The 27,304-nt window shown below is 36.1% G+C and overlaps 1 long non-coding RNA gene across 1 annotated transcript in view; it reads left to right on the top strand.

Moving 5' to 3' along the window:
- The window catches only part of LOC140331033 (uncharacterized), a 63,024-nt gene that overhangs the window by 2,689 nt on the left and 33,031 nt on the right, over positions 1–27,304 (top strand). The window lies entirely within an intron of this gene.

Genomic DNA, 27,304 nt, shown 5'->3' with positions numbered 1-27,304 from the left:
AGATTAACTACGATATCCTTTGTCCCCCCCAGATGGACTTGGTATAGGATAGTTCAGAGCGGATAAATTGTGTTGGAAATACTAAGGAGGGGGATCTGTAAGGCTCTAGTTAACACCAGTCCTCACCAGACACCCGTCCCCCAATCTAACACCACAGTCTTCACCTTTAGTAAGCCCCTGCTCAGTGCTCAGCCTCGGGAGACTGGTTGCATCTTCCAGCACATGGTTGACCCCAGGATTTACTGCGCAAGGGATGGTGTCTTGAGATGGGCTGGCAGCAAGCCAGGAGCCCACAGACAAAGCAGGACCAAGATTCCAACAGAGACAAGTCCAGAAAATCCATCCACCAAACGAAGTACACAAGGGCAAAACACAAGCAGAGTTAGGGTCACAGCCAAAAGGTCGGTCCAGGCTGCATGCAAAAAATAGGTCAGGAACAGGAAATAAACACGAATACACAGCAGCAGCAAGTCAGCCTAGCTTAACGCTACAACAGGCACTGGTGACTGGGAGCAGAGAGGCTATAAAGTCCCAGCAGCTAAGGGCAGTGCAGGACTGAGTCAGGAGCTAATTGTCTAATAAGGAGTAGTGCTGGGGATGCGGATAAAAAACATCAGGCTGCACTGCTAAATGAAAGCAAGGGCTGCCGCTATCTTTGTTCTCCTGGCTGCAAGTGACATCGCTGGACAGAATACACAGTGTGTTATACTGCGATGGTGCACACCACAGAATCGCTGGGCAGATAATCATCTCCTAACAGGATCACCATGAAGTGATCAATATAAACTCCACAACCTAACCAAATCAGCAAAAAACTGCCATGTGATATTAAACACCACTATCTTATTCATCTGCCTTGAAATACCAGCTTGACAGTCACATGACATTCTGGGTGCTCTTGATTTCAGGGTGGAGAGAGAGATGGAGAGAGCAACACTTTCATGACATCAATGCTGCTCTCTGCATCAATGAACTGCAAAAAATTTCTGCACACGAGACTTTTGCTTAAGCTGTGTACAGACCCCCCAAATAAACATTTATGATTGTCTGGGGTGAAAATCTGGTTTCTGTACAACTGTCCCCTGATGTAATTTAGTGATCTATACTGCTGGATTAACAAACGCAAGTCAGAATTGATTGCTGTTGTTTCCTAAGCAAACCTGCAGTGGGAGCTAGAAATTCTGTGCAGCTCATGGTGACTGGCACCCTGCCAGCTGCTTTGTTGCTTGCACCATAATGAACCAGAGTTTGCAGATTTGACAGCAGACCTGACCCATTCATGCTTCAATGGACTGCCACAGGTAAATCTCGAAGCAGTGGATCACTGGTGTGTGGAAGCAGTAACCACACTACAACCTCAAGGACACTGTGAAGATAGTCTAATAGCTAAAAAGCAGCAGGTACACCCCCTCCCAATTGATAAAACAGAACAAAGTTGTTTGTGCAGAGCCTATTTGTTCTGTTGCTGCAGATGGTCACTAATGATAGTTTTCACTCAAGAGGTACTGAAATGCTGAAAAATGCCCAAGAGCTTTAAATTGTTAATCTAAAAACCCTAAAATGTTGTTCTTCTTAAAAAATAACAGTAAAAAAAAAGAAATTACACAAGGTAAGACTCCAGTATGAAAATTGCTGCTTCTTTACTTTTCCCACCAGCTTAGGCAAATAATTACAGCATAGTGTCTATATGTGTTAACTAATTTTCTTTAATTCTTGACAAACATACAAGTCTTTCTTACATTTCAAATGTGCATGGACTGAACCAGCGTTTTAAAAAAATTGTCAGATTCAGAACCACTTCCAGCCAGAAGAGGGAAGCATGATGTTAAACATATGTAGAATTCTTAGCTGAGTATAATAAAAGTATTACAGTTTAATATTCAATATCGCTAAACTTTTATAATCCAACAAAATAGGATTTTTTTTTGCAAAATTTTACAGTGCATATGAACATAAGGAAGTTCATATTTTTGCAGCCCAATAACACCCCTATCCACTTTCTGCTACCTGTAGGGACACAAATAAGAATAAGGCTATACTGCATGCCATGCAAGGACAATGGATGCAGAAGTATGGGGACAAGGGTACAAGTAGTATGTGAGGCAATGGCATGAAGCATGGTAAATACAGTATGTCCCAAAATTCCTTATACTGTGTATATAAATGTAAATGTAATATTAAGATCGCTGTGAAAAAGAACATTTTCCAGCGGTGATTTGTAGGAGCTACAAAATCCTCCCGATAGCTTTTGTTGCAAGAAAATGAATAGCAGTCAATAAAATAACTGTAGACTGAAATTCCAGGCAAATTGCAGCTCAGTTGCAAAGCTCTTCCAGTTTGAGATGCTTCTGACATCATTGAGAAATCATTGATAAGTGCATTTGGCCTACACCTGATCTCCAATTGACCCTTTTCAACTTGGCTTTGAATTACAATGGGAATGGGAATGCAAAAGCTATCTAACATGAACATAAACAAGCTGACATAGTCCCTATGCCTAGCAAAGTGTTTAGGTCTACTTCCGCCATTAGCAGTGGAAAGCAACTCACTAAAAGTATTTCCATAACAGGAAAATGAATAAAAATGCAAAATATACCAAGTATGTTGGTCAGTAATATACCTGCAAAATGATGTGCTACGGTGGTAATAACAAATTGTAGCATCTGCTGTGTATGTCCCACAGGTTGAAAGGGAAAGAATGTTTAGCTAGGTATTGTTTGTATTTGAGTGCGTATGGACAAGTGCTGCAGGCATCAACAAGAGGGAGCATCCAATGAATAAAATGGTTGTCATATAAGGTTCATTTTTATTTTGAATTGATGGCAGCCCTAAATAATGATTGCACAACTGCAAAAAAGTATTTGTTGGGCTAAACCTTTGTCAGTATGTTGTTCTTGCGTAAGAGTACACAGGTTAATGCCATGCATTTCTAAAGATGCATCTGGCCAGATAAACCTGTTTTGTAACAATTGTTTGAAGTTGTGTTTTTTCTTTTGGATAAGGTCAGCCAATCATTTCAGCAAATAAAGGGATAAGATCATAGAGGCTGATGTTTAAATGGAATGGAAAAGAAAACTTCACCTATAAATATCTTAGCAATGGAATTAGAAAATCAGCCTCGTTAGATCATATGAGGGTGAACACAGACCTGAAATACCTCTAAGGGGAAAGTTGATATTCACATTTTTCCTCAGCAGCCTACTAGCTCTAGAGCTGTGACACAAAAGAGAAAGTGTCAAAGAGCTCATAGGAATGTCTGTGCACAGATATTGGTAAATAGGAAAAGAAATACTTTAACCATTTGACATCTCAGTTACAGAAAATTCACATTGCTGAGACTTGATTTAGGCATCAGTGACATGAATATTTTATAGTGGAAATGAATGTGCTGCAGCTAGTGGCTCCTGTAAACCGCATTGTTTCTCCACTTTGCAACTGCAACTGAACCACACCGATGCCCAAAATAAATGAGATTGGCTGAAAATTATATTTTTGCCTGCAGTTACGTTAAGTAGTGTGGATGTATTTGCATTGACATTTTTGATTTTGATTGTCTTCAGCTTCTTCCACTTGAAGACAATGGTAACAAACCACACCATTAGACTGGTCTGGGAGCAGGTAAATTTGTGGTTATCAACTGCACATCTGATCTTAAGCTGCGTACACACTTCCAATTTTTATCGTTGGAAATGAACGACGAACAAACGACGAACGACCGTCTGGCAAAAAATCGTTCGTAAAAAAGGTAACCAATGACGCCGACGAACGAGGATAGTCGTTGGAAATGAACGACCGGACCGGCGGGTCGGATTGGACGACGATCGTTGACCATCTATCGTGTGTACGGTCGTTCATTGATCGTCCATGGTCTGAGCATGCGCGGTGAACGAACGTTCGCTCACTTCCTGTGGTGCACGTCACTTCCTGTATCGATCAAACGATCGCATCTATCGTGTGTACAATATCTGCGAACGATCGTGTCGTTATCTGTATGTATAGGATCGGTGCCATACGATCGTTCGCAGATATCGTGCAGGATCATTCGTCGTTTGTTTACCAACGATAAAAATTGGAAGTGTGTACGCAGCTTTAGACTAATACAGCAGCTGAAAACACCTACTGCAGTTAACGAAACCTTTCATGTAAAAATAACAAAGCACAAACAAGCATGAAAGTGTATTACTATTTACCCCTAAAAAAAAAGTTAACTTTAATCAGTCTAAATTACTCTTGTTATAAATACTACTTTTTCTCCTAGCTATTATTTTTCTTTACTTTTTTAATTTCTTTCTTTTTACCATCTGTTTTTTTTTCTTCTTTCTTTTTTTTTGACAGTGTTGCATAACAAAAACATTTGCTGGTATGTTGATGTATTGAGTTCATTTGTGCATAGCTATCCATTGAATAAAAAAAAATATAAACTCAAAATTAGTTAAAGAGTTTTACATTTTTTGCCATTTTCACTTCCTGCCAGATGTTCTGTAAAAGATCCTTGTAACATTTTAGGATTCTTGATGTCATTATGTAACTGGGTACAGTGCTGAGAAAAATGTTTGTTGCTTGTTTGTTTGTGCACATAATTTAATAAAACGCACAGAAATTATACTGTAGAATATAAATTGCTAAAATAAATACTCCATAGGAATTTAGACAAAATCAGATTGTACCCATGTCAGTTTTTATTCTGTGTAAGATTTCTTTTAAAATAGAATAGAGTCACCTTTCTTTATTACATGCAAACATGAAGGAAATATATATAAACACAAGGTAATTTAGTAATGGTTTCAAAAGTTAACAGCACGAAATCACGCTGCATGTATGACACTTTGTACATCTTCCTTCTGTATGTATTAGATCAATCTATGATTTCCACATGTTCATACAGCTATTTCATAAATTTGCATTTATTTCTTCATATGTACATTCCTTTAATGCTGTTATAGTTGTGGCTGCTGGCGTGGTTAAGAGCTTTGAGGAGTCCTATTATTGTTAACTTATCTCATTTTCTTGTGATATATGTTTGGTTATGGTAGAGCTAACAGAAACTAGCTTTATTGTACAGATAACTCACATTTTATCAAAGATTTGGGTTTAGAATCTGTATAGGAAAAAAAAAAAATTAGGTATTTTTTTTTTTTACATGTTATCTATATTAAATATATTTTTACAAAAAAGTCACAAATAACAATCTTTCTTTTCTAAGCCATTAAAGGTAGTAGCATCTTCTCTAGCCCCGGAGAACTTTAATAAATCAGGTCCTTTGTATCAAATTTTTAAACCTAGCAAAGACAGGTACAGCATGCAGGTATAGTGTACAGCCCAGCGAATCCTGATAGCAGAGAGTTACAGATGAAGCGTTCCCTAATCAAGACAAAAATAAAAAGGCACCAAATCCAATCGACAAACATTGGTGATATTTGCTTTGGCCTGAATGACCAACGTTCCAGTCAAAATTGACACAGACCCAAAGCTCAACACCAAGTCTAATAGTAATGATACCTGTATGCTAGTCTATTCTCTAAATACATACAAACTATTAAGGCTTTCTTTTACTACATGAAGAAAAAACAGTACTTTCACTAATCAATAACCCAATTTACTAACTACAAAGTAAGAACTCTGGCCTGTGCTAGGATTTTACTGTCAGTACATTTTCAGTTATTCTAATCCTCTTTAAAGCTTTAGTTTTTTTTAATTAAATTTAATTTATTAAAGATCAATTCAAGTACTATGATGAATCATAATCAATGTCAACTTCACATTACTGGTCTTCACATTATTTTGTTGATAAGCTTTGTAAAGATATTAATTATAAATATGCATTCCAAAAATTGATAAATTGTTAAAATTGTTGGAACAGTAAAACAAAACACGGTACATATTGTAGTGGTTGAATCATCTGTGTTGCATTTGTTTTCTCCACTTAGGAGATAGATAGCCTGGGACTTATTGGCATAGCTGAGTTAAACGTGTCTGAATAATTGGATGCACAAGGCCTTCTGAGTTTTTGCCATTTCTTCAGTGATTTTTTTTAACCCCATAGATTTCATGGTATGACTGTATAGCTCCAGTTCAAACAAATAACACAAAGGGCCTGATTTATTAAATTTCTCCAAGACTAGAATGCATTTCCTAAAAATCATTAGTTATTAGTTAGCAAATGTTTTCAGTCCTGGACCGGATCCATTCTAGCGTTGTTGAATCACCCAGATACTCCTATGATAGTCTTAGAGAGCTTTACTCAATCAGGCTCAAAATGTTTTAATTTTTATTATCAAAGCTAACTATCATTGACAGCTGGTTGAGGGGGTTCTCACACGGTTGTCATTTATTAACGTATTGTAGGCATGGGGCATCACACTGTGTAATGTTAATATCCAAATGCAAAGTGTTTAAAGTGCATCTAAAACCTAAACCTTTTCTTTTAGTTTTGAGAAAGAGTGGTGAGTGATCAGAATCAAATTTGCTGCTTTATAAATATGCTCCTTAGATCTAGAAATGTGAAACACATGAAGTTTGTGACTTTGTTCACACAAGTTCACTGAAATTATGTATTTTATCACATTTTGTTCAGGTTACCTTATTGATTAAGTCATTAAAAAAATAAACAAGAGAACATTATTTTTTTTAAATTATTTTATTTGTTCATTCTGTTAATAATTGTTTGTTAGGTCCAGCGCTGTATAAGCAACAACATCAATACTTTAATGTTTCCAGAAAAGGCCTACAGCATTAAGTTGGTATAAAATTACATATAGTTTAATATATCTGTACAACACCTTTAAACAAGCTTTTCTAGACAGGAATGTTATCCATCTTATAAATCTATTATTCCATCGTACATCTTGATAGCCCAGCGTTGCTTCTAGCCATGTTTAAGCATTAAATAGTGCATTATTATTTCACATAAATCAACCAGGGATGTGTGAATTCATAAATTTTGCATTCGCAGAGACAGTATTTTAAACGTTTTATGACTAGTTTGGTACTAAGAACTAAAACTGGTACACAAATCAGGAAATGCTTACCCTATTTATTTCATTGGCAAATTGTATTATTTAATATTCAGAAATATTCAAAATACAAAAGATATTCTTAGACAGTGCTCTGTGGCCATTTAGCTCCTTTGAAAGTGTTACTAAAAATTAAATTTGTATGCAAAGATTTACTGATATGTTTCTATGGTAATATAACAAGACATTAAATTGTAATAAGCAGTCTTCCATTATATAAACATTTAGCACAACAGAACATCCCTTAGATATATTCTGCATTCAATGAACCGAAAATTGACTGCACTGGAAAAGAAAAGCACCACTCTATTTATGTTTCAGAATTTACATTTTTCCTTATATTTTTTAACCAGAATGTTTTTTTTTAAATTTTCTGGTCTATAAAAGTGACTAAAGGTATACACGTATACCTTTAGTACAAGAGACCCTGTGACCAAAACAGTGATTTTTACAAAAGTATTCCCATAAGGTTGTATGGGTATTGAACATATTTTATGCATGTGCAATATGTGTAAACATCCAAAAACCCTAGGTCTGCTGCTGGATCTAAGATTGGGTGCCATCTTGGAGGTAATGTCACAAATGATGATCAGGTGATTTTTAGAACTTTGTGTAAATCAGAGTTAATGTACAGTCAGTAATGTTTTTTTTTTTTTTCAAACCATTCAACAATCTTTTGAGGTAATCACAAAGCCCCAAGGATGGTGGGAGTGTGTGGCCTTGGGACCTATGGAAACATGTTCCATGCTACCTTAAAAATCTGATCTGTATCCTTGTGAAATGTTTGTGATAACTCTTCTGATTTGATAATTTCTTGTGGGCATCCCCAGTAGACTTAGAGCGTTTACTTAAGTGATTTATAGTATTCCCCCATACCCCTCACCTAGGAGGTATAAGCTACGTACACACTTCCAATTATTATCGTTGGAAAACGAACGACGAACGATCCTGCACGATATCTACGAACGATCGTATAGTACCGATCCTGCACATAGAGATAACGACACGATCGTTCGTAGATATTGTACACACAATAGATACGATCGTTTGAACGATAGAGGAACTATGTGCACGACAGGAAAGTGAACGAACGTTCGTTCATTACGCATGCTCAGCCCATGGACGATCAACGAACGACCGTACACACGAACGATGTTCAACGATCGTCGTCCAATCCGATCCGCTGGTCCGGTCGTTCGTTTCCAACGAGTTTCCTCGTTCGTCGGCGTCGTTGGTTACTTTTTTACGAACGATTTTTTGCCCAATCGATCGTTCGTCGTTCGATTGGAACGATAAAAATTGGAAGTGTGTACGCACCTATAGAACTTTGGCAAACATAGACTGTGAAGAGACACGCCAAGATAAGAAGGGAGCTATGACTTACAAGGGAGTGAACTTTTTATGTTAGTGACAAGTTCTCCTCAACCTTCAAATATACAGTAGCCAGGGTATTTAGATTGTTATTAAAAACCGTTCATAAAAAAAAGAAATCTTTTCTATAGCAATTGTTACTCAGCTGCCAAAAAATAGAGTTAGATAGGATAATATTCACTCCCTTGGCCTTAGAGACTGCTGTACAGCTGCGGTAGACCATTGGATATCCTCTATATTCTATTGGATATCTTTTTTCTATTTTTGAGGTTAGGGACCTTGTCTGTACAGAACTAGGTTTCTTGTAGGAATGCCAATTGTACCTGTTGTTAAACAGCTTATTTCTCCAGAATGGTAAGGCCCTTGACATGAGAAAGCACATCTATTGCAGTCATCAAAGTAAGGCACCCTAGCTGGCCAGGAGTTGGAAATAGAGAGAAGACCAGGAAACCAGGAAATGAAGAGGAACAGAGATAGAGAAGAATACAAATTAGGAGGGAAACAATCTATACACAGCATACTAGTGTATGCAACAGGCAGATAATAACCCTCATTCCTCCAGAGTGTTCCTCCATTGTTACCAGCAGTGATTCCCATTATTACTAGCAGTGAGAGTCATCCAGATGCACATATGGAACATATTTTAGAGATTAGGGGCATCTAGAGTTTTCAGATGTCAAAGTTCCCTGAGTGATGGAGCAATTCCACCGCTACAATGTGCAGCTTATTGGTCACCTGTATTATTACCCTGTCGACCCTCAAGGGACTACTGGGTGCAAGGACTCAAGCTGAACGAGCAAGGTATGGTCAGATTTGGTAGGTAGGGTCTGTACCTAGACCTCAGGAGAGCTGTGAAAGGGGGATTTGTGGCTAGAGGAAGGGTTGATAAAGCAAAGTTTTTTTTAGGTCTGTAAGACATACCAAACTGATGAATTCAGTTTAGAGAAAAAAGAGCTACCCAGGTTCACACACAATATTTTTCTTTTTTATTTACTGCTTTACCACATTGTTACCATTTCTTCAACCCTAAAAAAAATAGTTTGTCAACTGAAATATGATCATACCTAGAACAACATACAATATGTACATGTTGCAAAACATTATAACAGTGAGGCAGAATAATATAAAAAGGAAAACACACATAAAGCCACGCTTGAAGTAAAAATGATTGTTATTTACGATGTAGGAAAAATTAGATAATGAAATTAAAGAGAACACAATGGGACTATAGGAATGAGTTACCTAGGGATTTACAGTGAGAGGGAAGATTTAATTATACAAGTAAAACTGTGTATAGATCTAAATGTAATCATTTTTTAAGATGCTCGCTCACATTTCTTTCTCTTAACACTTTATTATACTGACTATAACATTTTTTCTGTAACTTCTTTTGTTCAAGAAAATGTGTTATAAACCAAAGTGAATTTTAATTTTCAAGTTATAGTTTAGTGTCACTTGTGAAAATTACTTTCATGTCATAGAATTATTCTCTAATATTTTAGACCGCAGTAATTCAAAGCTAATTTGAAAATAGCATATTTATCACCTGGTGATGGGGATGATGTTGAAATGTAAATTACTGTGAAATCAACCCCCCCCCCCCCCAAGTTATACAACCAACATCTAACAAGGAGTATTGCTGAAATGCTGAAAGTCCTTCTTGGCATGTTTCATTATGCCTGTGGCCTTAGGTAGAAGAAGACACTAATGCTACGTACAAATGGCAAAAAGCCGCTGTTATATTGCTTTCTAATTAAATTAGTTTTAGCAGACTGTTGCTGACTTAAAATGTTTCTTTTTTTAGATGTTTAATTAATAAGTAAATCATGTGGTTTCTTTATTAACACCAGGGCTCATCAGCCTATTGCCATCCCAGTAGTAACACTACAATACATACATATACACAAATGGTTTTGCATGACTTAATCAGGCAACTGGTACACAAAAGTTAGCATTTTTAAAGATTGTTTAACATTCCACTTGAGGCAAATTACTAAAAATAAAGTTAATAACATATGTGAGAACTGTTTTATCCAGCAAAGAATATTGCATTTTTGGAGCAAATGTTGTGATTCAATTACCCCTTCCAGGTAGCAGGCTAGGTCAGCAATCATCACTACAAGACACCCACCTTGCTGTTTGGTCAGCAAAAGAACATCAGCATTTTGAGAAATGTTTCCTATGCTAACTTTGCTTTCTTTAGTCTTCAAATTCTTTGACAGCGCAAAAAATGCATGTATGTTGTGAAATGGCTTAGTTTAATAGGGTTGGTGGTAAAATGCCGTGTTACCACAGAACATAAGTGTGAATGGACCCCAAAGGTAGTATTAGTCCTGCCTTGAGATCACACGATCCCCGTGGCTCCCAGTGGCGGGAACCTTTTCAGCTCTTCAATCACTCACACTGCAGTACTGACTCTAAGGAACCAGCATTTGCACATTTGACAGCCGCCGGCAGTGAGCGATACTGTACCACTCACAGCTGCCCCTATCCATTGTCTAAGGGGATATGGCGGGGCAAAGCTAATTGTATTATCTCCCCCGAAGAAGTGGTTCACTGGCATGAGGAAATGGTAACTGAACTGCAACCTCCTTCTTCTAGTAGCCTAAACTATTGTAGGCTAATATAAAAAGTATAATGAAGTAAATCCAAATAGTGATACAATTTACAAATACAGGTAAATTATTTGTAAATATTTAAAAAATTTTCCTGCACCCAGTTTTGAGTTTAATCATACCATCAAGTTGTATCACCTTTTCCAAGGGTGACAATAATAGATGAACCATTGGGTCACCTTTTGTTGTGTAGTTATCAGGTTAACTTCAAGCAGCCGTGGCAATGCTCCGTTTTCAAGTAGATTTTTACCAAAGTCACTACGGTAGAACTATGATATTCAACAGTCCTTAAAGCATACACTCATGTACAGAATGTAATACAGGGAAAGAAAACATGAGGGTCAAACTTAGTGTTAAATGCAGTAGTAATATACTGCAGAACTACCCTAACCCATACATTGACACAATAATTTTCATTTAAATTACAATCACTTTCTCACTAAAAATGGTGATGTAAGCATGAGGGTTATTTCCCTTAGTGGGTCGCATGCATAATAATACATCCAATGATCCTTATGAATCGATATAGTCCACAGACAAATGGCAATACTCTATCTTCATACCAAATCTAAAAAATGTATAAAAAGGCTTTTGGTGTATTGCATATAAAGCAGAAAATAAAGAACCTATAGTGCGTTATATTTAATAAAAAATATGACATACACAAAGAACAAATGCACTATGATGTGTGGTAAAATCCCCAGAGTTGTTATTCTGCCTGACATATGTCAGGCCTTTGAAGAAGTTGTGATTCATGAAATGTGTGACAATTTTAAAATAAATTTACTACACTACAAGCCCATGTGACATTGCTCATTGTCTATATTTTCTCTCGCTATGCTGTATTCTTCGCATATTCCTTTGAAAGGAGGGGGCATTAATAAATTTTTTGCCCAAATGGGTGCCCAGGATTTCAGGTGCTGTTGTTTCAAATGATCATTATATTGACATATATACTTTCTAAAGGAGAGCTGAAAAAATCTCTTTGCAGTCTATGGCAAAGTATGCCCACATACTGTACATTACTATGGCTACTTGAAGCACAAGTTGGGAGCATGTACAAGGTGAACACACTGTTAATTTTTTTTTATAACTTAATGTGGAAAATATGAAAAAAATATTACACAAAATTGTGGAACTACATATCTGGTTGACATTTAGACAATTTAACAAGTGGCATTACTGCTCCTCTGTATTGGTCAATCTTTTTGTTTTTATGACTTCAAAATGTATTGCACTCAGCAAAGGAATATTCTTCTACTTACTGAAAAATTGCCCAAGTGCATTCAAAATATCCATAGTACTGGGAAAGGGTTTATTCTCTGTTCTTTAGATTTTTGGGCTTTTGTGTATGAAGGAATGTATGAAGTCTCAGCTCATCACTGCTGGGAGATCGATATGTTTGATGGAAATTACAAAGACACATAGAAATCAGAACATTCTAATCCCTACAGCACCACCAAGGAATAACAATAAACATTACCACAGGCAAGCACGGCTCTAGAATAGTCCTAGATTAATACAGTAGCTGCTGTGATCATCAATAAAACTAATGATAATAATTGTGCTATTAGTGAGTAATGGCGGTGGCGTGAATTTTTTCCCCATTGATTTCAGTATGGGATATCTGAAAACATCAATCTGAAAACAGATAGAAACATAGAGTGGAAATGCAGAACACCTCTGGGGAAAGAAACACAAATTCACAGTAATGAGGTTTACTTTATAGGCTAAAAAATACACGTAATATTACATGAACACAAGTGTATTACTTGTGTAATGAGAGATGTCATCTGTTGGGAAGCACATTTTATTTACTGATTCTCAGGATGTAAAACATGCAAAAAGTGTTCTAAAGAAAATTAGAAATAATTAAATAAGCAAATGATATACAGTATATACAAATTCACAGCTTCAGAGGATTTTTTTGTGCAAATTAATCTTAGAAAGTGACCACTCTGTTTTGCTCTACCATTACCACTCACTAGGTTAGCATCATAATAATACCTGCAGAATTACACTTCTATGAATGCTGTTGTCAGAGCATTGCTCGCTAAAGAACTGTGTAACCATAAGAGGTTGCCTTCTTCAACCTTTTTACAGCAAATTTTTGACTACTCACATGCACTTCAGCAGCAGTTGCATTCTATTTCCCAAGGGGATCTTACAAATTGCAATATTGACACAGGTCCAGCTGCTGATAGTATAAAGCTACAGACAGTCATGCAACTATCATTTTCCGAAGAAGTTAGCCTAATAATCCTTTGGTAAATAAATGAATAATGTGGGACCATAAATATTGCTTTAAATCCCTAGACACCAGGGCCTTGTTCATGCTGGTGCTTAGAGCTGGTGTTTTTCCAAGGCTTCTGAACAGCTAGGCAAAATCCCAAGTGTAAAATTCCCATATATTGTTAAAGGGCAATTCATACTGGCATTCAGGGGTTGCATTTGTTTTGCTGTACATTTAAGCCCCTGAGCTTTTTTCCTGCTCTTGGTCTACATTTGCTTACAACAGAAGTCAGAATGAATGTTAAACCCCTATTTTCATATATTTGTTTGATGCTTTGTAAGGTGTTTCTAAATAATGTACTTTGCTTATAGGAGGACTTCCTGTCCACATTTTCTTTATCCTTCCCCAGCATTTGAGCTTTGATGAGTATGGTAACTCAGAGCTGTAATTTGAGTGGGTAGAAGGGACGAGCAAAAATGCCTCTGGCATTTTCGGGAAAAATTCCTTGAACCTCCAATGGTTCCGCGAAATTTCAGCGAACCAATTTAACTTTATATTTATCTTTATGTATCAAGTGGAACTTGAGTCCAAGTCGGGTGACTCAAGTTCCAACCTCTCCGTCTTTGGGCACACCAGGGTGGACAGAACAATGTGAGGACATGTATCAGTGAGCAAGAGAGGCAACAAACATGCAGGTCAGAATCAGAAAATGACTGAGAGACATAGGTGACACGGGGGTCATTGAAGACAAAGGGGGACAAAAAAACACAAGACAGTGGAGGCACAGGTTACAGAGGGGTCACCAAAGACACAGAGGTAGGCAGGAGACACAGGAAAACACTGGGGGTACTGTAACAGCAGTACAGGAAATGCACAAAGAAACTTGAAGGGGAAGGGCAGACTGGACAACAAGGGGTTACAACAGTAGCTAGACTGGGAAACACAAAATTACACACAGGGGGCTTGACAGTAGTCTGGAAACTTGTTGCTCGAACACTGAGAACTGTGTCTGAGCCAGCTCAAAAGCCAGGAACTATTAAGGGACTATCTACTGATTGGCAAGTAGGAGGGGTGATGCTGATTAAACTTTGAAGAGCAGGGGGGCGTCCAGTGTTGGAACTGCTAGCATACACAGGAGAAATGAGCTAGGGGTTTAGCGAGGACGAGGTAAGTGTCACAGTAAGGGTGTAAATATTCACCTCTCCTACTATTTGTGTCTTAGCTGCTGTAATAAAAGAAAATAACTAGGTAAAGTAACCGACTGTTTAAGAAGCATTGATTTCCTCTGCCCTCTGCAGCATTTACTGGTTCCTTCCACTGAACCCCCATTGCAAAACAGCAAATGAGATACAGACCAACAGTTCACGCTTGACAGAGGTTCTATACATTTCCTACTTTGTAATTAAAGTTGATTTTTACAATTCATTTCGTAATTACTGTTAGAGATAGAGAAAGCTATGACATAAGCAAGGGAGCAATAAAGAACCAGTAACACCCTTTATTACAGCAATAAAAAGCTTACACAGGTACTGTTAGATGAAACTGCAATCAAGAAAGCATGGTTTACTGTAAAGCTAGATACCACATATAATTACTTTGTATCAGTACTTTGTCACCATGAGTTTTCAATTATCATATTATAACTAGCCTAAATATTGCTGTCGAATATTTTTATAAGAATTATTACAAAAATATGTAGCTTTTACTTATTTGAGAAATATGTGAAATAATGGCCTAATGCCGTAATAAAAACATCTTTTTTACAAGACATGATAAAATTGTCCTCGTTAAGAGACCATTTTATCAGTCTCTTTAATTAATCATGCCTTTTCCGGCAGATTTGCAGTGAGCTCATATGGTATTACCAGTAATAGAAAATATTTCAATAAAACATTTTACCTAATAAAGTAGTCAGGGAAAACAACGCATGAGAGGGAATAAAAAGGCAGTTTAGTGTGCTCTCCCTCTATCGCTATTAATAATAGGAGCTCTTAATTAAGCGCATGGAAAGGATCTGAATGAATATCACCTCATTCCAAAGGAAATGCTGGGGGCTGCCCGAGTTGAGCTGGAATTAGAGACAGCAGGGGATGATTTTATGCACATGCTTTTCACCTGTCTTTCAAGTAAGGATATCATTACTGATGGCATCTCTTCCAAGCAATTACATATCATGCAACCATATAAACTAACTGCTGATTCCCTCATTAGTATCTGTAGGATCATTTTTAGAACCAATTACTTTTATCTTCTTGTGCTTTTCTAAGTAATTGATTTTTCATCATTTAGGTTTTAGTTTATGCATAGTTTTCAAACCCAGCTTACATCCTCTTTAGTATTGTTCCCTAAGTCCGCTGTCAGGTGGGACCAAGGGGAACTTCTGTACTGGGCCTCAATCAAAAGAGCTTGCCGTTTGAAATGCTGCAACTTTTAGACATTGGAAAGGAGGGCTGAGCAAGTTTACCTAGTATGGAACCCAGACATTTCAGACCACACTGTAATCCAGTGTCAGCCAGTTTAGATGATGTCTAGCATCATTCAGTCCATTTTCTGTAAACCATAGCCATCATGGACATACAACTTGGGTAAGAATAACCACATTGGAAGGGTCCAGAACCTAAACATTAGTATGTGAGATCTGTACAGCAGTAAGGGTCCATGTCACTGGAACAGAAGATGAAGGCTTCATGACATTATGTGACTAGCTTGAAGACTGGTAGAAAAGGATGAGCTTTAATTTTCTGGTATGTAGTGTTATCCAATCCAAGTAGTGTTAAGAGATGTATAACATATTAAAAACTAATCCTGGCAAAAACATAAATGAAGGTTAGGACATGCAGCAAAATCAGCCAATTTCATTTTAGGCCAGATTTTCTCTCAAGCCGGATCTATTTACTTACATGTTTCTGCATTAGAGAAGACTGGAGAGTCCTGGCAATAGCAGTTGGTAAAAACTTTTCCGGCAATATTAAAGCCCCTATATTAACATCTTGCTCTTGTGGTTTATTTCTACTACTTTCCCTTCATTCCATTGTTGCAGCCTCTAACAGTACCTGGGAAAAGGTGCAGCCCAGTGCCACAACATTTTTCCATGCCATGTATTCTACGCAAAGCACAATTCTCCTTAATACAAGGAGCTCCTGTATTCTTAATTCACTTTTAGCCTCTAACTTAGTAGCGTATAGGAAAATTGTTATTTTTATAATTGTTTTTTCTAGGTTGGAAAATAAGATAAAGCATCCAAATTTTTAAAATTGTTAAAGTACTATTAAAAGGATTTTGTTCAGAGATAATCAGGTTATCGCTATAAACAAAATAAAGGAAAAAAATAGCAAATATATAAGCACCATTTTTAGCATATAATAGCATATATATTTACACCATATATTACATCTGGGTCTTTCAAAGGCTGATTAATCAATGTCTAGAAAATGGACCTACATATTTTTGAACATTTTTATGTTTTACGCATCATATTGCATTCTATTTTCAGCACATTAAAAAAGTCATAATATTCCACTTTATTATTTGTTACTATGCGGTTCTATAACCATTTCTAATAGCTGAATAATTAATGTACAATGAAACACTTCTCTATACTGTTGGAAAACTATATGCTTCAATCATGGCACAGACAAATTGAAATTCCATGTCAATAAATTAATGTGCAATAACTTTCCTAAACATTGCATATTGCTCACTCATATTATTGACATAATACAATAGTAAAATGTATCACTGAAGTCCAATCATTTTCTTTTTCTCTACATATCATACCGTTTCGCAGTATGCGTACTATTACACACGATATTGGTATAGTGTTCATATATTATGAATGAATAAGTTATTAGTTCAAACTGTAATTTACATCATGATGTCTCTTCTTGCATTGCAAGTGGTTTCCTAACATGTCAATAAATTATAAGCACCATTTCAGTGACTCATGTTTAAACCAAACTTTCATATCAAATGTAATAATTTACCTTGTCTATTACAAACTGTTTCTGAAATATTAAAGGGGAAGTCCAATTCGGTATACAAATTGAAAGAAAACGTACATACTATTAGGTTCTAGTTTTTAAAGGTAGATAATTTGGCAGATGATTGATCTTTAGATGCATTTTAAATGATTAGTTTGTGTCCAAAACACAAAAAACAATATTTTTGTAACCCGTTTCATTAAAACTCATCCATCAACTCTCCTAGATAAAAAAAAAGACATACTCATAAATCTTATTAAAATTATCTATGCTGAGATTATGAATTCATATAACCCACAGTTTATCACTCCTTTTGATTCATATAACCCATTCTCAGCCGAGTCCTTATAATACTGCTACAGTTTATCACTCTCTTTGATCATTTTAACACATTTTTGTTCCTAAATTTTCACAATTGTATATTTTTTTCTTTTTAGCAGACTGTCAACTACTAACTCTTTAAAACTCAAATAACTTTATTTTTTAAAGATGTAACAACTTTAATAAACAATAAAAAGTGCAATAGCACACATTGAACGCTATTTAAAAAACACTGATTTTGACATTCACTGAAACATTAACTGGTGGAGAATCATCCAGGTTCGTGTGTTTTAATGGCATTAATTTATTCACTAGCAGGGATTGTTTCAGTGAATGTCAGATTGTCTTACTTGCAATGCTATTTACAACATAGCTTCCCAAGGGTTAAAAAAATCATATTGTGTGCATGCATGTGTACTTGACTTTTTACATAAAACAATGTCCCTCACTCACTTTTTATTTTTAAAGGTCCATCTCTATATCATGTGCCATGCTGTAACATATGAATGCTGATATATATGAAAACATCATCATGTCACACATTTCAACAGTGTCTTTAGGCCACTAATAAGATTTATGGATAACTATGTATAGTTAATAATGATAGAAAGATATTAGGATTTAGATATTTAAAATTCAAAAAGTATTATTGTTTTTTTCCACGACTGGATCTGATCATTTGACAAGAATAATTCTGTGTTTGCTAGAACACTATTTATTATTTTACATGACCTTATTTTTCTTCCAGGTGCATCTGCATAAGAAAATAAAATAAAGCAGATTTATTTCTCATTGATTTTGTACTAGGTCTTGAACTATTTTGAATCAAAATATATAATGTGAATATTTAATAAGTTAATTCTAAGTAATAAGTATAAAAAAATTCCAATGACTATTACAATTCAGTACAATGTGTTATTATTCCAAGTTATAACCATGATACCTGGAGACCCAATCTCTGTGCAGCAAAACATCAGTATATAACCACATAACTAATGTGCAGCAGATTTCTCATGATTTCAATAGCGTGACCGTAACCAATTATAAGATAACTTGCCCTTTGTCTCATTTCCTGGCTTCTCTAATGAAGACATTGTGTGCCATATTTTCCTGACAATATTGCATTTTGATGTCTTTGCATCATCCTATTCATATTGTAAGATTTTGGTTTTGGTTACAAAATATAATTTCATATTAATAGGAATGATTATTTAGGGATATTTGTGTTCTTACAATTATAGTGAAAAACATAATTTTGTGTGAATTTAAAGTATAATTTTCACAGTAGCGATTTTGTCCACTTTATCAAAAATTGCCTCTTATTTAAATGCCTGTAATTGGACACAAAGGGCTTACAGTTATTTCTTATTTCCGTTCTGCCTTATGGGGTTATTTATTTGAAACAAAGCAAGTTTACATTGGTCTGTTTCATATTGAATCTTAACAGGTTCCAGCTGTCTAATATCTAGTACAGGTTAGAATATGTAAATAGACATAAGACTGGATGTTATACACAGAGGACCTGGGGTGTCAATATAGACATAGCACTGCACGTACATGGATACATTTAGATTGAACAGATTTTCTCTGCATCACCTGTTGCTGCTTCATCTTTGATGATTACTGATTTAGTTTGTTCTTTCATATAAATAATCTGTACTTACTACACTTTAGGTATGCAGAAGGCGCAGTGGCGCAAGAGCCACATGACTGGGTGCTAAAAGGAAACAGTCATGAAGGGGTTAAAGTGGGAAGAAAAAGGTGTGAGTTATGGTGGGGATGGGTTGGGGCGGTTGGGGCCTGGGGAAGGCAGGGTCTGGTTGATGATGGAATGTCGGTAAAAGGACTCATCAGTGGGATGGAGTCTTGTGGGCCAAAAATATCAATCTGTTGTTTTTTGTTGGGTTGGGACCAATGTTTTGGAGTGTTATAAGATAAGTGAACATTAGGTTATTGAACGCTGGTATATTGTAACCAAGTTTTATAATATCAGAGTTGTAAGAGATAGCCCAAAAGGTTACGGTTGCCAAGCCTGGTTGAATCAATATGAAAAAAAGAACAGCTCTTTGTGGCAATTTGAGTATTTTATTTGTTCATCATAATAAACATCCTAGTTTCAAATTTCCTAGTTTTAAATTTCAACACATAAATTCCTATCTCAGAAAAACATCAAGATCAAGGGTTGTCCCTGTTTTCTGATCTGTTTCGAGGTTCTGAGATGCCATTTAGTTTTGAGATGCAAATTTGATTGACAACTTCAATGGTATGGGTGATATACTGTAGAGTTGGTATATATGATGAAATATTGTTGAAATCAAAAACGAGATGAATTGAGTGTCAGTGGTTTGTTATTGGATATTCCGTACAGGAAAGCCTAGGTAGACTGGGTGGTCTAGGCATGGAATTATCATGAAGGTTACAGATAAGTCCAGAAGAATGTTAGTAATTGGTTTGTTATTAAATAATCCTAACAGAGAGACCTTGGTGGATTTATTGGTCTAGGTATGTAAAATGATTCAGGGACAGAGTAACTGCTGCTGGCTAGATGGAGATATTTCTAATTCATATTTAACCAATTTGTTTTATATATATTGTAAGGCCCTGGTACCCAGACATCAGTCCCCCAATCTATGCCGCAGTCTTCGCCTTTAGTAAGCCCCTGCTCAGCCTCGGGAGACTGGTTGCGTCTCCCAGCACTCATTTGCCCCCAGGACCCAGTGCGCAAAGGATGGTGTCTGGAGATGGGCTGGCAGCAGAACAGAAGCCCACAGATAGAAGTACCAAGATTCCAATAGATTAGTCCAGAATTCAGAGCCAGAGATCATAACAGATAATCCATCCACCAGACGAAGTACAGTACACAAGGGCAAAACACAAACAATGACAGAGTCTGGGTCATATGCAATAGGTCGGTCCGGGCAGCATAAACTTGCAGGTTCAGAAACAGGCAAAGTCAGCAACAGTAAATCAACTGAGAAACTCTCCAGCACAGATTAGCCCAGCTATACACTACAACAGGCACTGGTGACTGGGAGCAGAAAGGCTATAAAGTTCCAGCAACCAATGGCAGTGCAGGGCTGAGTTAGGAGCTGATCAGCCTCTAGAACCCCCTTCAGTTGTGCACAGCCTAACAGTGTGTGCTGGGGATGCCATAAAATACGTCAGGCTGCATGGCTAAAGGGAAGCAGGGGCTGCTGCTATTTCTCTATACTCTTTGCTGCTGCAAGTGACATTGCTGTGAAAAATACTGCTGTGTGAGATGCTGCAGTGGTGGTCAGCACGGAATTGCCGGCCCGATAAGCGTTTCCTAGCATATATGGTTTTTAAATATTTTTATATTTATAATATTTTATAAAAAATTTGGTTAATAAAATGGCTGATTATTATTTGAGAGGATTGGGGGGGGGGGGGTGGTAGTTGGCTGGGGTGGTGTGGGAGGAGCTGGTGACATAGGAACTTCTTGTGTCAAGCAATTGTAATTCCACTGGTGACTTCAAAAATCTGATTGAAATGGATACAAAATAAGAAGGGAGCACCCTTATAGATTTGAGACGATGAACAAAAACATCTACCTTACCTTACCCTGAATAGGAAGGTTCTAAGGATAGTGTTACCTGTGAGTTAAAGTGTCATGTACACATTTGATCCGCTGTAATCATACCACGTCAACTTACACAGGAACACATAGCTATGCAAATTTTTTGTTTTTAGGGAATCGTATTTATTACTTTCTGATATTGTACTGTTTACAATGTCAATGACATTGCCTGTATGTGTACTCTTCATGAACTTGAACACATCTCCAGGGTTACCAAAAAATATTGGATCCTGGAAGAGTAGCTATAAGGTTCAAGGTGTCTACTTTAGGTAGACAGCAAAAGGCATGTACAGTATGATGTTTTGTTAGGGATTCAGGAATGTAAATATGTGTCAGCAGGTCTAGCCAGAAAATGTTTGATTTGACTTATTGTTGTGTGTTTGCTGTTCTTTGAAAGTGTTGCCCTAGAAACAATGTTCTTCAAATTTATAGGTTTGACACAATAACTGTTTGTTGAAACTAAGACTGCTCAAAACACAAAAGTTTTCATATCTCTTAGCACAGCAGTTGTAAATTTACACTTTTACATAACCCTGACTAAATATTTGTCTGAGATAGCAAAATGACAAGTGTTTATGGCTACCTTCCTAGGTAAAATAGGATGTGGCATCCACATAGTATACTTCTGGAAGTAGTGCTTACCAATATCTCAGACTTTTCTGATTTCCTGTGCGCTTACCAGCACAGGAATGGGAGGATGCAGGTTGAATCTATTAGAGATACGGATAGTAATACAAGCATATTTGTAGTGCATCATGTAAGGGTTCGAATCAAGGATGTAACTTCAGACATAGCAGCCCTGATAGCCGTCATGGGGCTGAAAAGTGCTTTGTCTATGTCTTCTAAGAGGCTGTAAATGTTTTTTGGTAATAGTTCACTTAGGCACCTAGCGCTGTCACCCGGGGATGGAAAACAAACCTTTAGCCCTGTGTACTCCCCAAGTTGCCACTTGCAACTTCCATGGCTTTCTTTTTCTCTCTGGGCAAACGTATCAGTTAAAGTTCAGCTTGTGCACCCAAGGAGAGATGGGTCATTTGGGCAAAGCACATGTAAAGAAATGTAAAAAAATGTGTTCTGAATTATATACTGCTCAATTAAGTGTGACTATGTTAGAAACATTTTTTTTATGTATAGTTTTATAATGATATCTGCATGATATATTTGGAGGTCAGCTAAAATGAAACTATTAGGCTTGGGGTTTGGAGGTCAGCTTTAAAAAACTTTTTTTTCCATTCTCTCTTTCTTTATTTTTACTATTTTTATAAAAAAAAAACGTACTCTGCAAACCTAAAAACACCTGAATAAGGATCTTTTGTCCCCAAAACTGAGTTATTCTCAGATAAGTACGATCAGATCAATATCCTTGCGATGGCAACAGCGTGAACTAAATACAAAGTCTGTGTGTTTTACATATAAAATTTACACTCTGATCTCTTATGCAAAAATGTTCACATTGTTATAGATATTCTGAAGTGTGAGTACAGGAAGAGCTGTTTGACTTCAGTCTCTCTCTCTTTCATGAAAAAATCTGTCCTCAGCAGACGGGAAAAACTATAAAGGGAGATAAGTCAATGCTCCAACACACAAACTCACACACAAAACAAAATAAAGTATGTGTATGAAAATTGTATCTTTGGAGCTTTGTAAATAGGATGCTTTTTTTAGTGAAAGAAAACAACGGTAGGCTACATCTAACAATGTTGCTCTAGGCTATACCTTGTAAATGCAATATTAGAATGTTTAAATACATTTTTTAATCTCTGTCTATTTCTTTTTCTATATATATACACACATATATATATATATATATGTATATATACATATATATATATATATATATATATAAGGATTAGCATATCTATAAATATATATTATATATATGTGTGTTTGTGTGTGTTTGTGTATGTGTGCATCTCACATCACAAGGTAAGACTGATAAGACTGAAACAATAATCTGGTTTACTTTTCTTATTTAAAATCCTATTTAAAATGTTAGAACACAGAAATTTCTTACTTTATTTTAAAACAATGGCTGCTAGGTATATCAACACCCACATCAACTGAGATTATATAATCACCTACAATACACTTGTCATTCAGAGATACTGATAAATTGAAATGTAGTAATATATAACACAGTAGTTTAATTCTAGAGAAATACAGCTTACAATGAAAAAAAGAGAGAGGAGACATAATGATCAACTAGTCTAGTGTTGGTACATTTGTGCCTGTACTTTATCCTCGGTGACACTGTAATCTACTAACGTTCCTCACTCGATTTTTCTCTTTGCAACCTGGAAGAACAGATTCACCAGTGATTGTGCTCATTTATAAAACCATCCAAAACAAAATTGAACCCCAAGGCTGATAAACTATAAAGATGCTGATCAGATCTCAGCCGAATTGACGATGCTTTGGGGCTTTCTCTGCTAAAGATGGCTACAGAAGACTGATGGCTTTATAAACACAATTACAAACACCAAAGCTTCATTGAATGAATAGAGAATCATAAAATATGATGCGTGTCCTTTAATAAGTATAGAATGGTATTTTTCTAAGATTTAGTAAATTTTTTTAATATATTTTTTGTCACAATTATTATTTTTTTTTCATTGGAAACGTAATCAGACATTACATTATGAACAACCATACGCCATAAATATATTTTAGGAAGATTTACTGACTGGGAACTATCATTACTCAGTCACATAAAAATAAAATAGGTTAATTTACTATATCACTTCAGTATATACCTTCTAATTAGGTATGAGGCTTTTTCTTGCTAGTAACATTTCTTACATCATGCTGTGAAAGTACAATTGAACAGTCCCTTTATGCTAATTTAAAATTTAAATAGTCCTTGGTCTTACTTTACGGTGTTCACTTCAATCATGCAATAATGTTCAAATATGGTAAATATCCTGTTATTTGTTTCTTGTGCTTTAATTATTAAGCTTTCAGATTTTTTTTGCTTAGCCAAATAATCATTCACCTTGCTAAGTGAACAGCAGGTTCCCCCTTAGTAAATAAACACAATTTTGTGGTTGAGTTTTTGTATGCTTTGTGTATTATTCTTACAGCAAATAAACCAAAAGAACTGAATATGTTAAAAATGAGGATGAATGTTATATAGTTGCCAAAGTACCTATAACAGAAATTTGCTATATCATTGCTATATTAATGCCAACCTCCATGCTTTAAAGCGGAAATAAAATAAAAAAAAGTCGATCCCTTCTGGAGGTTTTCTGGGTTGGGTCCCACGCTGTCATAGAATTTGTCTTTGTCCTGGCATGGCCATCTTCTTTGTCTCTCTTCCGCCTTCTGCCTACGTCACCTGATCTCATGGGTATGAAGGCGCGAGTATGGGTGACGTAGCCTGCAGTAGATGGGGAAAAAAAGTGTGCTGATCTCACTGCGCATACGTAAGATTTTCATTTTCTTATTCCCCATTGAAGAAAAAGCTTCTTTTATGCATGCCAGAGATCGAGTATCTGAAGAAGAAGCAGCCAGAAGCCTCCTGGGAGGCATGACGTATGTATCCCAGAAAGCTCTGGGCTCCCATTCTGTCATTATCACTAAAGACAGAAGGCAGGGAGCTTAAACTTTTTTTTTTTTTAAATGGGTTTTACCCCCCCCCAAAAAAAAGATAATTTTTACCATTATATAAAAGGGTTTTCTACCCTATTATGTAAGGTAAAAATTTAGTGTTGGTCTGGTCTAGGACACCATAGTGACGTGATGATTGACAGGAGAAGCTAAGGAGTGCAGCAGGGGAAGAAGAAAATCAACACTCCTGGTGTTTTTTCTACGCATATTTTGGTGGATAGCTCCCTATCAATAGATTGGTGTTCAGCAAATGTTCAGTGGGAGAAGTAAGTATTCACATTGTTTGCATTTACATGTAAATCATTTTATCAATTTTATTTTTGCCCTAAAGAATATATATAGCTGCCCCAAGAAAATTGGGGTTTTTCGTCCTGGGGTGGGGCAGCAGCCTCCTGAGATATGGTGACATACCAGGAAGCTGTGGGATTACCCAGCCAACTTTCTCACCACAGTAAGAACCCTAAAAGTGTGTGTGTGTGGGGGAGGGGGGGGGGGTAATTACCTTTATATAAGTATTTAAAAAATACTTATATACTTTAGGCAAAAATAAAATTTAAAAAATACTTAAAAAAAAGGTGTAAAGGTATCAACCATGTCATCATATCTTAGGAGGCTGCTGCCCCACCCCAGGACGATATACCCCAATTTTCTTGGGGCAAAATATATATTTATTAGGCAAAAATAAAATTGATAAAATGACTTACATGTAAATGCAAAAGAACAATTACAATGTGAAAAATAAAAAAATATTTTTTTTTTCAAATTTAAGGTATCAAGCAGCCCTATCTTGGGTTATCCCTATATTTTGGGTAATAGGTCTTCTTTAGTTTATATGTATACTATATTTTCCTATTAGTCAGTGTAAATAGGAATCTTAAAAGAAACAAAAATGTTGTAGAAAAAAGTTTTGAATTATTTTTTGCTTGAGGAATTTGATGGTTGTGATCACCTTTTTGAATTCCAAGACTTCTCAGACTGAAATTCATAAACATAAGATTTCAAGAATAAAAAAAAAGGTTTATCAGATTCCAATGCCTGGATGTTCGGGTGAAAATGTTTGCAGCATAGAATTGTAGGCACCCAAAGAAAGAAAGAAAACAGGGGTTTCCCCAATTTTCCTATCTGTCACATAACTGTAAACCAGACCCCAGCACGTAATTCCTATTATCTTCTGTAACCTGTAAAGCTGCCTATTGAACTACATTTGTTTTTGTTTTTGTTGGCTCTCTGCTTAAAGCAGTGCCTGTCTCCAATACTATAAGTTCATTATGACATGGTTAATGTCATCAGAATGTCAAAAAAGAATTTCCCCTGACAGCATATGGAATTTCCCCTGATGCATATAAAAAACAAAATGTGGGTGTCTGGTGGAGTGGGTAAAGGTTTATCCTGACCACAGCTGCACTTTAAGACCTAATTTAATCCCTAGGATCAACACCCTAACTTCCTTTCTACACTTAACTCTTTAACTGCACACTCTTTATCTAACCAAAATTCTTAATCCTTATTCTAACACTTAACTAAATTTAAATCCTAACCCCAGAAATGTATATCCAAATTATATAAAGTTTTTTTTAAATTTGATTGGGGGACCCTTTCCCTTCCATTTTTGAAACCTTTGAAATCTTAGCTTTCTGGGATGCATATTTCACGTATCCAAGTGGGCTGTGAGCTGCTAACAAAAAAAGATCTCACATGTGCGCATGACCAAAAAGAGAAAGAAAGAAGACTGAAGCAGAACCAATTGGGTTAGAATAATGAAGGGATTGACAGCTTTCCACCTAAAAGTGTCTTTTTTTTTAGATAGTTTTGCTTTACCAGACTCCAAACTTATTATCTAGGTTTAATCCTCAGAAAAAAATTAAACCCCCTCAAAAAAAAAGTAAAATAATCTTACTTGTCTGGATGAATAATTTTAGGTCTAGCACACTAACATTTTGTAGTTCATTTTCAATTTTTTTCAATAACAAATTCATGTCTGTAACCAAAAGTAAAACACAAATGAGAAAAACATATTCACAATTGTATTCAAGCTAATTATATTGGTTTTTATTTCATGAATGTGTAGATCAGGTAAATATTGTTTTGATTCAGCATACATGTGTTTAAAACATAGGATTACATAATTATGTCCAGGTATCAATTTTATTCATCTACTATAAAAAAATTCTGTCTAAAGGAGAAAGATATTAATGTTGAAAATATTTCTCCATTTACTGGACAATTATAGATTAAAACTATTTTAATTTCAACCTTTGATATGATAGGTGATATTTTTTTAGTGGTAATAGAGCTGCTTTTATTTTAAGCATCTTTTATGTCTAACAATAATTTTTAATACTAACAATTTATGCTATGTACACACGTGCAATAATTGTCATTGGAAAGGATCTTTCATGATCATTCCCAACGACTAATGACTGCATGATGCATGAACGAGTGCTGTACATGCGGCACCCCACTGTGCTCTCTCCCCTTCACTTCCATTACGATCGTTTGTCATCCATCATCGTAGACCTGCCAGTATGGTCATTCAGACGATGGACAACAAGCTCTGTATACATGCA

This window comes from Pyxicephalus adspersus, chromosome 5, assembly GCF_032062135.1.
Source record: "Pyxicephalus adspersus chromosome 5, UCB_Pads_2.0, whole genome shotgun sequence".
Taxonomy (NCBI): Eukaryota; Metazoa; Chordata; class Amphibia; order Anura; family Pyxicephalidae; genus Pyxicephalus; species Pyxicephalus adspersus.
The sequence above is the reverse complement of the archived record's forward strand: the minus strand, read 5'-3'. Positions and strand labels throughout refer to the sequence as shown.